Consider the following 16,469-nt stretch of genomic DNA (forward strand, 5'->3'; position numbering starts at 1 on the left):
ATCTTCATTTACAACTTTCTCCCTCATGATATATCCTGTCCTCGCATATAGGAAAATACATTTAGCTGTCAGAGAGAGAACGTGCACAGTTTTTACAAAAGTGTTCGAACACTTACAGATACACCTTTTATCGTATATCGCGTGCGTTCTACGAAACATTTTCGTTACGAGACTTGACTATTCTGATTATATCGGTGAAATATGAAACATATTCGAATATATACATAGAAATTTCGAGATATTTACTTAATTATCTGTTATATTAATAAACTTCAATATTCAGTAGGACTATCTTTAACATTTATTATATGCTTAACATTTTACCTATCCATGCTGCATACTATTCTTTTCTCAATTATATGTTTGCAATAAATCTTGCAATCCTTGTATACGTTTTGAAATTGGTTTCAAATTTTACCAATATAATCATGACAGTCGTGTCTTATTACCGCGCTAATGTAATTTCAAAATGTTTCGCGTGACACGTACAACGTGAACATAAAAGTTTCCTGTGACACACACTCCAATACTTTTGTCAGCTAGAGTATCTAATACAATTCTACATACCAAGAAACTCTCAAATAAGGTTAGGAAACAATCTACGTCCTCCCTGGAACATCGTGTAATCTTCGTTCAAACCGCAAGAAGGATACACGCATCGAACCCGACCAGGGACGATTAAAACGCTCAAGAAGAACACACAATAGTTGTTTTAAAACAAGAAAACAGCTCGGTTGTGGTAGCATGTGCCGTGCGGTACTGGAGATTCGAGCAACCGTGAATAGGGGATGACTGGGTTCTTTGAAGCGTGTATTTTTGTAAAATATTCATACACGTACCTCTCGCAGCCGAGTCAGAAACCGTAACCACCCCTTGTATTACCGCTTTCAAGTAGCGAAAGAGCACAAGTCACGGCTCTGCTATGCTCATGTGCAACCCCCTACCGACAATAGCTTCTAAACTAACGTAACGTTAAGTCTCAGCCCTTATTCAACAGACACCCCCCTATTTCTCTCTCTCTCTCTTTTTCACCCCCTCGCTTTTCCAAGGAAGAAAGAAAGAAACGAGCACACTACCTACGATGTACAAACGAGTCGGTAAAGACTGCAGCATGCCGGCTTGAATCGAATAAAAGAATCAAAAGCTGAAATTCGAGAGCCAGGTTATAGCGCGTTTCCGACAAACCACGTGCAACCGAACCATGCTTCCGTGAAGTTCTCCACAGGCAGACAGAAAAATACACGTCGGTGTCGATTCTCGGCGTGTTCGTTTTCAGGGTAATCGTCCCTCGATGCTACCATCCCTCTGAATGTATCTGGTTCTATGGTCGTTCGTTTGCGATTCGTATACGAGGGTAGCAGGCGATACGTAAGACAAGCCTGAAAACGTTTTTCCTCGTAATTTCACGGTGCCGCTGGTTTAAACAGCGTAATCCGCGCATCGAAACGCCTACCCTTCCAGCGAACTTAATGCAGATTGCTGTTTAAATGGGAACAATCGACGCCATTATCGGGATGGATTTGCGACGAGCACGGTACGCGGGGTAATTTGTGGAAGTGAAGTCTATCCTGTTGCTAATGCGCGTTTCGTTTATTGTTCCGTTTGTATGGCCGGTTATTCGGCCAAATAAAATCATTTATAAATCGAATGTTACTGTTTTGTCGTTATTCCCCTCTAATAGCACGTGAATTTTCAGTGTTTCGTGACTGAAGATTGCAATCGACTAATTTTCGATGATGACACGTGAAAAATATCTCGAAAAATCTGTTGTTTAATTGCTTATTTATGTGTTTATTATGCCTATAATTATAGTGTATGATTATTGTGGGACATTCTAGTTATAAGTAGAAAATTGTCAGTTCAGGAGGTCAATTCCGTAAATTAGTCGATTCCATGAATCGAAAAGTGTAAAGAAGTAACGATGCAGGTTTTTTCACAACCACTACTTTCTTTCACTTTACCTCGGAATCTGTTGAAAGCCGAATATTAATTCCGTGAAATTAAGAAACTAATGAAAAGGTGAAGTGTTCTGAAACGTTCATTCAGTTAAAACAATAAGAGGATTGCTACTGCGAACGATTCTACCGCACCAATCGACACAAACTAGAAATCTCGTAAGTTTGATAGATTGTCACGTTCTTCCTACGATAATGTGATTCAAAGTTCACTCTGAGATGATAAAGAAGAGATGTATAAACGCAAGACGTGAGTTTTCAGTGGAAACTTGCCCCACTAGGCGGACGTTATCAGGCAAACAAGCTCCAGCTGAAAGCGTTAAGTTATTTGCCAATCGACACGAAGCTAATTCTTGACTGTATCTCATGAACGCGTCATCATATTTATGAGATGTCGCCGTACAATATCGCCATCGCGATATCGTGCTATATACATTGCTTGTATTTCCGTGCTGTACCTACAATGTAAATCACTTTGGGTTGGTGTCAAACGGACGTATTGCGTGCGTGGATGCGTGCTTGGGATCGTGCAAACACGCGATCCCTCGTTGCAAAAGCTGAAAATCAACACGGATCCTACTTTGCATCATTGCATCATTCCATCGTATTTGTATGATGTCTACCGTATATATAATGTCTCTATATCAACATGTGTATCCTGTGAATTTTTAAATTCACCAATACTCAGAGACGAAATTACACGAATTAATGCAACGTTAATGGAAATTAATCAGTCCAATTGTCAACGTGACATATTGTTCGTTCGTAGCATCGCATCGCATCGCATCGCATCGCATCGCATCGCATCGCATCGCATCGCATCGCATCGCGTCGCATCGGTCGATATTCAAAAGAACTCAATATTATTACTCGTGTTGCTATGAATACTTCCCATGTAACTTACGAGCAATCGATATTATGAATATTTATTGCGAGCCACAGGAAGATGAGTTCAAGTGAAATTCAAATTTTGTAATAGACAAGGAAACCGGACGTTTAATTGGCACGTTACAGCTCGATACGAGCTGTAACGAATCTAGAACGTTCTCGCCTGCAACAATGCCGACCAATTGAAAAGCATCCTCAAAAGCGTGGATTAATGATCACCCCGTGAATCGGCGTTTATTTTCGACCACGAATTTTTAAAGGTACAACCTTGTTTCCTCGGTGACTTGCAACTAGCGTTTGCTTCGCACGAAGTTAATTATGCTTGTAAAACTTCGCGTTCCTCCTATGTGCTTACACAGGGCGACGATATAGTTAGTAAACGAAGTTCAAAGCATGCGTGAAGAAATGTAAACCGTAGAATTCTTCTGTCAACTCTAATAATTGAGAAGATGAAATGCCAGACGATGTTTGCGGCAAAGAAAAAAAGATAAAAAACGAGTTTTCATCGGGAAACGATTCTAAGGTCTAGAATAATTTATTTTTGTTTTCAAAGCTATAGTATTACCTCGACTATGGTCTAAAAAGATAAAACTGTACTTTATTATATCGGACTATATCATTAACAAACCAAGTGAACTATTTTCAAATAACTTTCCGTTAACTCTAGCAGATAAAACAACAGATACAATTTAGTTTGTAATAGAAATTTAAAATTTCCGTATTGTTTAATATGGAACATAATTATAATATTAATAGAGCGGTATAAATTTCCCCTTTCAAACAAAATAACAACGAATTTATATTTCACTATTAATCTAAATTTTCAATGTTGAACTTTAAATATGTTTCAGTCACAAACAATGCAACATTTTACAGCGTAACGGTATTTCTCCACCCAACTGTTTTGATTTCAATTGCTTGTGAATAATATATTTTTAACTTGGATATCGGGGACTGAGAAAAGATTCATTTGTAGTACAGTTGACAATGTTTGAATAATAAAATCAAAATTTATTTCAGAAATTGTTTCAGAAAATATAACGTACAAAATTATTTGACATCTGAATAATGAAATATAATTCGAAAAAAGAATAATTCGCCCGCACAAATAAAGTAACATACAACGTTTTTAAAATATGCTCAAACAACGTCGATAAAATTTCATATCAATTAATTATGTGACTGTGTACTTTTCATATAAAAATTCACTGTGAAATTCACTTTTTAAACGTTTTATTTAAATAATGTTCGAACTGACTACTATAACCACTTACATCTTTTACCATTTTACATCCCCCATTCTTTTTTAAAAGCCAACATTTACGTTTTATTTTTTCCACCACACTATATTATTCGTTTAAAACATTCAATTACCGTCAAATGTTGATGGAAAGCTTTCACCCCAGAGTGAAAGCGGACAGAAACGATAATTTAAACCTTTTTCTATCAACCGCAACAATGTTCTATTCAATTTATCGCCGCTACTATTTCGAACGGATTTTGGACACGCATGCACTCCGCTGCTGATGTATTTACAGCGTGTGCCACGAAAAATCTCGTGGAAATTTCATCGTTTTGGGATTCAGCGTTCACCGCGTTCGTGAAATTCGTTAAATTAGTCGATATTTGCCGCGTGTCGAAGGATTATATCGCGTAAGTCGCGCGATTTCTTACACGATATATAGGCAACTATGGCCGTCGTATATAGCAAAAGCGCAATGCAACACGTTTTCCATGCTTCCCTCGCGCGCTCGTAACCCTGTCAAATATATTTGGTTTATTATACTCTTACGCCGTATATCAGAGCCGATAACCATTAACGGCATTTTTTCATCGTAACACCGAATATTACGGATTAGTAAATATGCTACAGTCAATGCGCGTGCCGACACGTGATCTAATTTCTACGATTTCGTCGGCGATAAGACGATAAGACATCGAAAACGTGCAGACATTACAAAAGAAGAGCAGAATTCCTTTTTATTGTTCGCTGTTCGTCTTTTTACGGGCCATATAACTGATTCTCGTAAGAAGTTGGGATAAACGTGACTTAAGGTCTAGCCTTTGACGTGTACTACTTTCTAAGAGGATAGAAGTGCGTAAGATTTAAAAATTAACGCAGCGTGCTAAAGACAAAGTTCAGTGTGTACGACGTGCATATAAAATGGCGAATAACTACATAATTTTAGATTATAATCTTTAGATAATCAAAGGTACGAAATTGTGGAAGAATATTTTACACACAATATTTTACGTACGAGGACGCAGGAGAAAGATACGATAAGTCAGATTTTCTGATTTTATACGAAAGCAATTTTAAAATCTATTACCTCGTTAATTAAATATAGATTAATGAAAACTGTCAATGGGCTTGTCTGTGGAATTCTCTTGAAAAATATTGACATCGTAGATATTAAATCAATGGAATTAAATTCTCTGGAAAAATATAGATGTTTGAAGTATTGGTTATTAGATTAGGTATGTCGTTAGCGGTCTCTTTTTTACGAAACTTGATGGATTTATCACCCGAAAGTTTTATATCTTTGAAATAAATTGATTGTTCCCCTTTCCAACTATGCCATATTAAAATACGCCCTTTTAACCACTAAGTATCATTAATCATGATCGGATCAACAGACTTGGACTTGGATTTCACTATAACGTTTCCCCCTTGTTATTTCTGATACATCAGGTTTTATGAAGAAAGGTACTGTATTTTTGAAAAACTGAAAATCGGATCCACAATGAACGTATTACCCTCGTGAGTTATCTTACGAATTAACAAACATAAACAATCATCTACTCTCATTTTCTGATGGAATGTCTCTTTATCAGGTTCTACGTTTTATTTTCGTAGTACCAATTTTTTCTAGTCGTTTGAAAGTATTAGCGAATGATTACACCTAACTAATCGATGTACACGATCACGAACAAAAGTATTGGCACAGCTTGGATTTAATTATACAGCTGCAAATAAATCGAACAAAGAACAAAAAATTCGGTTAATTTTTATATAAATATATTTTATATTTTTGGAGGACTATACATATTGCGTTTTAATTGTTTACATAACAACGAGGAATAATGAAATCTACATAACAGCTGTTTTCATCGAAACAAAAATATCCGTTAAACTTATCTTCCGCTGGAAATTTCCTAGGAATTTTTAGAATGTTGGTATATTTCTCTAATTTTTGTTCGAATGGCATTCATTTGTTTCCTATTCAGTTACGTGTTTCCAAAAGAAAACATTATGATGTACAAAGTGAATAATAATACTAATAGCGAAGAATAATAATAAATTTTGTAAAAGAAGTAAATGAGAATATAATGGAAAGAAGTCTTTTCGCTATTAAAAGTGTAATTAAACGATTTTTTAACGCAGATAATGTAATAAATGCTTCGTAATCTGATTGTGCAGAAAAATTGACCGAGCAAAAAAAAAAGGAATATTATTAATATTGTGGAAAATGATCCCATTACCTCTTCCTCAGAGATCTCAGCAAACAATTAACGAAGACTTTTATAAAGATGTTCATCCTATAACTATTCGCTAAGTATTGAAAGATATCAGATGATACCAATCCCAAGTTGCTAGGGAAAAGGCAACAATAAGTAAAATTAATCAGAAGGAAAGATTAAAGTTTGCTGTGGATTATGTTGCAGAAGAAATAACTTTTTGGGACACTTTTTAAAGGCAATAATAAAAAATAAAGGACGACATGGAAAATATTTCACTACATGTTGTACTACAGAATTACAAATGTGCCAATATTCTGTTTCAACAAAAATACCTGTTACTCTACATTTTATCATTATTCCTTGTTACGTAAACAATTCAAGCTCAATATGTATAGCGTTGTAAAAATATGAATCCCACAATTACTATTCATATAAAAATTAACCGAACATATATCATGTTCTTTATTTGATTTATTTGTAGCTGTATGATTCGAACCAAGCTGTGCCAATACTTTTGTTCGTGACTGTAAATGCAATAATAAATACAATGCCATGTAAATATTTTTTGCAGACACTGTAACTGCACCACACTCTTAACCAGTCTCATAAAACATCGTCCTACGACTGTTTACAAATTCATAGCTGCGCGATAATAAAATACAAACCGCTGAAACGACGATGGCCTATCATCACGCATGAATCTCGTTAACAAAGGTGTAACAGGGCGTTTTTATAGTATCAAATCTTTCTAGTCCTATAAAAGTATTACCCACTGATTAGGCCTAACTAATCAGCGTGTAAGCGTAATAATAAATACAATGACCATCGTAAATACTTTCTGTAGCCACTGTAACCATACCACGCTTTTAACCAGTCTCATAAAACATCGTCCTGCGACTGTTTACAAGCTCATGGTTTCGCAATAATAAAATGTAAACCGGTAAAACGACAACGGTGTCACTTGAATCTCGTTAACAAGGGTGTAACAGGCCGTTTTAAATAATTCCAGGTGCACTCGCGCGAGCCTTGAACAATTAACCAACGACTCTCGACAACATTTTTCGAGACAGCCATAAATTCGTGGCGTCTAGTGCCGCTCCGTTAATAGTACACGTTGTAACGTGGCCCTTGTTGCAAGCGCGGTAACATCAGTCCCGCGTGTCGTGCATTAATCCATTTCACAGTGAAAAGGACGATGTCACGGACAGAGTTGCACAGGATGACGTACTGTTTCCCCCCCGCGAAATATAGGATTCCCATTGATCAGAGGCCGGCGTTCACTTAGCAGAGTCTGCCTCCGTCTTTGCATAAGGGCTATTGTCTGGCCGAGATCACTAATGGGGTATTCGTGAGGCCCCGAATATCCTGGTCGCATGACAAATCTGCTAATCGGCCTTCGCTCTGAAACGTATAGAATCGTTATGGCCGCGTGAGCCCATGAGTGATTAGTTTGACCCGTTTGTGGTGCAGCCGGCTTCTTGAATATTGAACGGAAACGGGATTACATATTCCAACGACGATTCCATGGCTTTTGCACCCTCGATATCCACTGCTTCTTTACACGTGTTAAATACCAATCACGTTTGAATCGGAAGATTGTCTTTTCTATTTCAATGAGAATTTGTTATTTTCAGTGGGTGAAAAAATGATTTGCATACTATTTGGTGTGAATAAATTTCGTATCGTTTGGTAGTATTCTCATACGATTATTCTGTACTTTTTACTTCAACATCGATAATTCATGATATACGGTAGATGGAAAAAGCTTTTGCATACTATTGTGTTTATTTGCACCATTTACCTTTCAATTAATTAAATTGAAGTACATTAAATTTCGTATCACTTAATAGTATTTTTGCAGTGTATGATTACAAATATTTGATATTATGAATATGAAAAAGTATTCATAATACGAGGAATATGAATTAAAGATATTAATAAATATTGTATATACAATGTTTCTGAATATAATTTTTAAAAAATATATATGTACAAATTAATATTAATAAAAGAATGAGTAATATTATTTTACGCAGAGCGTAAAAGAGAGTTGGAATGTGTAGAGAATTTCAATGTTTCACGGTTGACTGAAAGCTCATGATAAAAAAACCTTTGTCCATATTTTTATCTTCCTCCCAGAAGACAAAATAATACTCTGGTATTTTTAACATCACATTCTTTCGTCCATTGTTGATATAATTATATTTTTCCATAGCTAGACAATTTTTTAAATTACAGAAAAACATAAGATATATATATATATATATATATATATATATATATATATATATATAATTCATTGTTTCAATCGTACGCACCAACATTTTCTTAAAACGTTAAGAATCTTTGTGTTACATACTTCATGACGAAGCTTCTTATAGAACCGGTTGATTTTCACTTGACAATAAATCAGTATATCGATAATGTTTTGTGATATCGATTACAAAATAAAAATTTAGAAATATACTTTAATTTGTCAACATATTAAAGTGTCTAAAATTCACATAATATACAAGATATACAAAATATACAAAGCATCTGTTACAATACATGAAGAATAAAATAAATTTCTTTCTAGGTTGTATTTTTTTATATTTTATATCCGGACAAGCTTGAATTTGCATAAACATTCGGATTCTAGATATTATAGGCAATAATTCAATCGGTATGCAAAGTTAATTGAAACTGGGTGTAAAGGTGCACACTATTGGAATGTAGCGTAAGATGCCTTATCAGCGATGTCCTAACGGAGGATCGCGATCCGTGATATATTATGACGCATCGTTATTGATACAAATAGCCGCGATATCATGAATTTATTACGTGGGAAAATTATTCCACGTTGATATCGTTGGTTCGTTTCTAGATCACTAGCGAAGATACGTTTTATCTGATGCGACCGCGACTGGATCTCGAAATAGAATAATTGCCAAGTCAGACGCGCGCTGAAAACGCGGTACGATTCGAATTTAACGCGGGAATATATCAAGATCACGAGTGAAAACTTTTAAGAACGTTTCTCGGCAATTGAGAAGAAAAATAAATTCGTGAGAATGCGACAAACTTTTATGGAACACGACGATTTGGATTTTCCAGCATTCTCTCGATGATATGTGTCTCTATCACGCAAATGGCAGCGATATAAAACCTGTAAATTCGGATTAACATTCGAACCACTGAACAATAGAAGTATGAAGCTTGTATCGGACAAATGAAAATGGTAGGATATATGGAGGAAAAGTATAACAATAAATTTCTGAAGATTTGTAAAGATTAAGTTACTTGAGTATTTGTGAAGTCTTTCTCGTAAAGTATATAAATAAAAGCTTGTTTTCCTTTTTATATTATACAATGCTGAAGACCATTACGGAAAACTTCATAGATTCGTTCATATGACGGTGGTATAATAAAAATTGACTTCAAGAAAATCATGAAGAAAAGGGAAAAAAGAAAAACAGAAACATAAGAGATTGGCATAAAAGTGAAAATGACATAGAAAATGTTCCTCTAATTGGTCCAGTACGCGATGTATAAACTGATGAGAACAAGCTTGTATTCATATTCATATTTTACCAAAACGAATTTACATTTTACAAGCCCTCAAAAATACTCTGTAGCAAATCTATAAAATTCCTATGAAAAGCTACAAATTAGTAGCCTTGTCTCCTTTGATAGTTCTAGTGGTAAAAGCTTTCTAAATTAAACTGACATTACGCTTTTGCAGAGAGATATATTCATCTTTTAGAGATTCTAATTACATTTTCCGTTGCATTAGTACTAAATAGCAGCTTTAATTCCGAATTTCATGAAAAATACTGAGAAAGAAACTCGACGTTCACAGCGATGGAATAAGCTAGAAATTTCTCGAGTCAAGTCGAACGTATGACAAATACCTGTCAGCAGCAAAGACAGGAGAAGTCACTAAACGGGAATATTCGATTGATGACTTCCAGTACTATCGCTATTACGAGAAGCATTCGAGTTAACTGCGTTCGAGCATCCCAGGTGTCGACCATGCTCGGTACACAAGCATAACTACTTCCTCTCAACCCTTTTGTTCGTCGAACTGTTTCCTCGCGCCCTGTTCACGTTGCACGCCCCTTCGTTCTTCCATCAATCATTTGAGTTTCGCGCTAGATTCACCCATTATACTCGATTCTCCGTCCCCTATCCACCCACACGCGTCAATTCTGTTCGTTTCGAAGCTTCGATTTTCGAAAAGCGAGCAATTTCGTTTTACGTCGACTGTCAGAATTTCGATAACATTTTTGTTTTTCCATCTTTTTGAGAAATTTCCCGACTGTACGTACACTACCAACTGCCCATAAGAATCTGGACTCTACTATTGACTTTTTACTTCCTACTGCGATCAAATATTGTATTAAATTTCAATTCAAAATGAGTTTCAATTTAATATGAGTGTATCTATCTCTATATTTATAATGAATGAATTAACACTTTATAAAATCTATATAAATTTATAGAAATATATATTTCAATCTGCATAAATGTAATTTGGAAATACTTCAAATCACTGAGATATCTGCTGCAGGATCAACTTTCATTCATTGTTCAGTCATTTCTACTAATTAATATCAACTACTCTTTTCATTGATATCTAGCAACTATATTACATAAGATCAGATGTCAAAATCAGATAAAATAATTTTATTTCAAGTAATTGCGATAACATGGAAGTATACGAATACTTATGGATGGTAGTGTATGTAACGTGAGAATAGTATAAGTCGGTGTATAGCGTTAGAAAGGCATTAAACGCGTAATGGACGAAAAGCTGGTGGAACGTGTGGCTTAGTAGTTTTAATAGAGCATTGAGTATTCCTTCAAACGAGTACCGAATTCCACTCGAATAGTCCGCGTAACAAGAATAATTCCATGTAAAAGGGATTATTTGTCGGTATTCATTATCAGTTAGGAAATTTATTTCCACTTCACTGTGGCGATCGAACGACTGTTTCGAAAATTATCCGAGAAATATAGCGGAAACGCGAACGAGTAATTGTGTTTTCGAAGGGATTATTAAATAAATTGAAACTAAAATCCTGTTTACCGTAGCAGCGGCAGTTGTTTTCGAAAAATATCGCTTGACAGTGCGTGTAAGCGGCACCGCCTGCTGCTGTTGCCATTGGGGAACGAGCGAAATGTGGCAAATGGAATGATATTAAAAAATGATCAGATTTCTCGCAGGACGGTATTGAATTTGATTGGATTCGCTTAATCGAGCACGCGCGTTTATTTCCATGAATTTTTCGCGTAACAGTGATAATAAGCGAGCAACGAGGACGGATTAAGTACGTTGCACGGACTATTTCCCAATCGCAAAGTCAACGTTCTTTCGTGAGAAATTAATCCACGATTTCGATTCGAGGGATTAACCTTTCTCTTGACCATTCGTTACGATTTCATAGAAGAAGTAAGCTGGAAACGCCATTAAATTCTTGCGAGGCAATTACTCGACGCGGTAAAAAGAAGACAAATTGCCCATTAAAACCATCTATGATCGCATTCGAACAAAGTTTCAAATATTCTATTGTCGTTTAAGACGACAGAAATCTTTCGAATCGATTGGATAACAAAATTATCTGCTGTTTAGTCGTTCGATTCGAAAGTCGGTCCACGTTCGTAAAATATCGTAAACATTTTACGACAGAGACACTCGGTAGCACGCTCTCTGCATTCTTGGCCAAGCACAAAGTTACTGTTTCGATAAATTTTGTAGATGATGTCGACGCGATTTCCTCATGCGAACGGTCCGTAAATATTTGTCAAACGTTTCACCAACAGCTTTCCCTGTTCATTTTATACTTTTGTTTAACATGGGATATATCACACAACGATATCCTATCCTCGTGTCTTTTATCCTCTTTTAAATATCGTTTGCCTTTGTTAAACCTAGATTAAAGTCTGGCGAGGCAAAAGGGCAAAGTTTAATGTCCTTTTCGTTTCATTCTCACTTACGGAGATTAGAACTTATAAATCGCGATGGTGCATGCGAGGAAAGATGATTAAAGTATCAAAGTATCCGAAGCCGCGGCGTGGTGGGAATAAATTTAACGGGGCATTGTCTGAGAAAACTAATAACGTCCCGTGAAAAGCAACCTTCGAGGACCTAATGCCAGTTAGAGTATCGGTAAACTTTATCGGGAAAGAAGAGCGACTGAAATTTTAATAAAGATCTCAGAGAAGTTTGTTCCTCTCCCTGCCACTCGACTTCCCTCGATCATCGAAATCTATTACATTCGAAACAATATTTCTCCCTCGAATATTCTACTTCAGCTGAAACTACTCCTCATCGTCCTATAATATTTTTACGCGTTAATCTAGATGAAACTCGAGGACGCGTTTTAATTACTCTTTCAGTTAAATCCTGAAGCTGGGGTGGCCCGGCCACCAAGCTTTTGCTCGCAAGTTATTAAACCCTAATTCAACCTAGTTAGAACACTTGCTCTCGGAAGATTCGACTAACAAAACTTGCTGCATCGCGAACAGACGCACCGAAACGAAGTGCGCAGCTACGAGACAATGTCGGAAGTTCGTTTCACGTGACCTGAAACCTAGCCGTTGATACTGCCACGAAATTCAGCGTATAAAGTTAGCAGAATATCGGATAGTGTTTTATCAAATTTCAATGAAAATTGAGAAAAAGGATAATTCCTCTCGATGTGTACGTGATTAAAAAAAAAGAAAGTACAGAAAGAAGATCGCATTGTGATTGGAAGCTCACCTCTAAACAAATCGTATTTCCTTTGTTGTTTCGTTGCCGTGTACACGAAAGCGATCCTCGCCTTTGATGCACTGGACCGCGTGCAGGGAGCCGGACAATGCTACGAAATCAAGCGTCGCGATTGCGAATGGAGCTCGTGGAACGACAGAACCCCGTGGTTACACACTCCGAAATCCTCGATCGGCCCTCCAACACCTTTCTCTATGTACGTTCGTCACTTGGTAGAAAACCGTTCTAATAATAATACGCACGCACTTTCACAAGCTTTCAGGATAAATTTTTCGAGCTTCACCAGCTACTAGCCATTGTATCGCGTGACCGAACGAAAAACAACGTACGATTACTCGAAGAATATTCGATCGAGCAACCTCGAAGGGATTCGCAGCGACACTGTTATTCTTATTCCATGGAAAGACGAAACCTGTAATATTTCTCAGCCGCGGCACTTGTAATTACGCTCGCAATTCGCAGAAAGCTTAAGATAGAAACTAGTGGAGACACAAAGGGGAAGAAAGTACAGGGTAATAGGGGCTTACAAGGAAGGAAAACTTTCGATTGCCGATCGATCTACCGATCTGGCCATCATTCGGTGAAACATTTCCTCCGACAGCTGGCGATCGCAATTTTCGAAATATCCGACCTACAAATCATTCGCGCCCCAGTAACCAACCCGCGCGCACTTTAATTTCGTTCCTCTTTTCTTCCCTCGATACTTTTGCTCTCTCACTCTGACGAAAAATTTCTCTCCTTCCTCTATATGTTTCTCCCCTTTATCACCTTCCGCGGAACACGTTACGCGAAACACGGGGCCCGATTTATTTATCGGCGATCGACCGATCGATACCACGGATCTCGCACTTGCACTGGCACATTCAAGCAGCCGAGCATGATGCGCCGCTACGAAGCCGGAACGGCGTGTCGTGCATTCATAACGTGATTATAAGCGACGATGCGAGGCGAGAACTTTCCGCTCGTGGATCGTCCAGCCTCGTCCACGGTGAATATTCAACGACCAACGATTCGTCGGTCCGTTCAACTACGCGGCTAAGATCGTGCTGGCTTCCATTAAGACGAACAGTTCGATAAGAAACGCGCACACACTCGGAGAAACGACGAGTAAAATCACGCACGAGGATGCGCGTCCTGTGGAACGATTTTCGCCAATGTCCCTTGTCCTCTGCCTCTCTTTGTCTGTATCTCAGCGACTGTTTCCACTTACTAGGCGCTACTTTACGGAACGTGAGCGCGAATAAACACGAAGATTCCAGAGATTTCTCGATTCCAGGCCACTGAACACGAATGGTTAGAAGAGTCACCGATGAACGAGGGATAAACAAAACCCGCGTTGATACTTGTGTTTACAAAGTCGTGGCAATTGACCGCATTCGAGTCTCGAAAACAATCACTCGCGTTTTTTCTTCAACACGTTTCGTTGATTCCCTCGAGAACGCGAATATTCCCTGCCGTAGTTTTGATTTTATATTCCTCGTCGAGGATTCGTATCCTTTTGCCGCTGATTTTTCCATCTTCTTCACATGTTCGACGATCGTGCTGCTTCACGGTGTCGACTCACGTTCGCCGGATCCTTCTTCCGTCTGGTGATCATAGCACGTCGGAAACGATGCGCTGCGATTTCTTTTCCTCTTCTTTTCTTTTTTTCTCGTATTTTGCTCGTCTTTTTGATGACACAGTCGGTCGATTGTTTCGCGGCGTGTTTCGGGGTGTCGCGTGAAAAAGGGGTTGAAAGCGTGGCGGAATCACCAGGACGGAATCTCTTTCCCTTTCCTCGAAAAGTAGTCGCACCTTGGCGGGGGATGCGCGCGCGAAACCACCACGAGTGATGCTGGGCTCGGACTGGAGCCTCCGGCGCGGCGCTAGCGTCGCCGCGACTCGGGCCAAAGCGGAATCGTCACCCCCCGCGCCCCACCACGCCGTGTCCACCACCCTTATCGGCCACAGGGTGGTAACAGTGGCGGAGATATCACATACATCACCCTACGCTAATCATTTCTTCCAATATTATTTATATCGAAAGAAGTACGTTTGAAGAACTCAATTGGAAGAAACCAATATTATGGAAGATTATTAATTATCAATTGTACGTATCATTTCCTAGTTTCCCGGCTGAAATGTAGGAGCACAAGTTGAAAGTCTACAAGTTAAAAGAATCAAATGTGTGAGATAAAGTTCGGTTATAAACGCGTCGTAAAAAAAAATTAAAAGAAATAAATATCGAACGAAGCTGTTGTTTGTTGGTTTTGTGAAATTTGTTCGACCACGAATTATTGAATTGTATCGTTTAGAGGACAAACGATAGAACTAACTGAGGATATTCGTGCAAAAATACTATATAATGATTCGCATATGTATGATTCGTATAAATTTAAATACCAGCTACCATTTATAATACTTGATCGTATTCATAAATTTATTTATTCACTCCGTAGAAATACGAGCTCGTACGAATGTCCGCACTCTATTAACGAGTCTCTGAATTCGAATATTTTAAAAGCTGATTTTGTCGAAAGTTAATATAATAATAGTTTCAATGGCCGATCAGCAATCGATGTGATAAATACGATAATCAGCTTGAATAAATGATTAGCTTAATTAATCAGGATCGATTTGACGAAGAAATATTAAATACTCATTAGAAGCTATAGGTTTATCAATTTATTAATTACCTAATAATTCCCAATTAATTACCTAATTGAACACCGTAGAATTTTCATCTAGAATAACTCGACTCGTAATCTTCGCTATGATATTTAAAACGAATTTTCGTTTATAAAACGAAGCCAGAACGAAACATAGCACGACAAAAGTAAACGTTGTAAAAGCAAGCGTAAAGTGCGCTACATATGTTTCACTGTATTTTTGCGTTCTCAGTGCTGTGGGTATAAACCATTCGGAGTTTATTGTAAAATCTTGAAGGTTCTTAAGGTTTCAAAACTCGGCCGCAAAAGTATAAGTAAGCTGGAACTAAACTAACTTTCCGCCGGGGAGTTCAACTTAAAATTAAAGTTTAAAGACTTATAACTTCCCCTAACGTGCCGCTGCTTGATCCCATGGGCGAGGATAGTTAACTCAATAGCTTACTATCTCTAAAACGTATGAGAGCACCAAACTCTCTCTACTCCTATTTTACCGTCATAAAGTTATAACAATATCGTGTACCGTGTACATAATAAATTCACGATATTCTGAATAATTAACGGATCGAATAATGGTCGGATATAAACAACCGAAACCGGTACAAATAATAATTTTCTGGACTCCATAAGTCCCGAATAATATTGGATGCTTCTGCATTTGTTTGTTCAACAATCGGTATTCAGTACACAACACAATGTACTTTAAAAACAATCAACACCGCGTATTTGCGATTAATTTACGAAAACATTTACATTCGTTCCCCC

At 37.5% G+C, this 16,469-nt stretch overlaps 1 protein-coding gene across 12 annotated transcripts in view; it reads right to left on the bottom strand.

Moving 5' to 3' along the window:
• LOC122574256 (basement membrane-specific heparan sulfate proteoglycan core protein-like) overlaps positions 1-14,913 on the bottom strand; it is a 298,381-nt gene extending 283,468 nt beyond the window's left edge. For 8 of the 12 annotated variants that reach the window (XR_006318969.1, XR_006318967.1, XR_006318968.1 and 5 more), the window contains exon 1: positions 13,051-14,906. The gene's annotated coding sequence lies outside the window, so the exon portion shown is untranslated. Of the gene's footprint in view, positions 1-13,050 lie in introns of all 12 variants that reach the window. The other 4 variants (XM_043741633.1, XM_043741631.1, XM_043741632.1 and 1 more) reach the window with 3 other exon arrangements.
• Between the last annotated feature and the right edge of the window lie 1,556 nt (positions 14,914-16,469).

This window comes from Bombus pyrosoma, linkage group LG13 (genome assembly GCF_014825855.1).
Source record: "Bombus pyrosoma isolate SC7728 linkage group LG13, ASM1482585v1, whole genome shotgun sequence".
In the NCBI taxonomy this organism is placed as follows: Eukaryota; Metazoa; Arthropoda; class Insecta; order Hymenoptera; family Apidae; genus Bombus; species Bombus pyrosoma.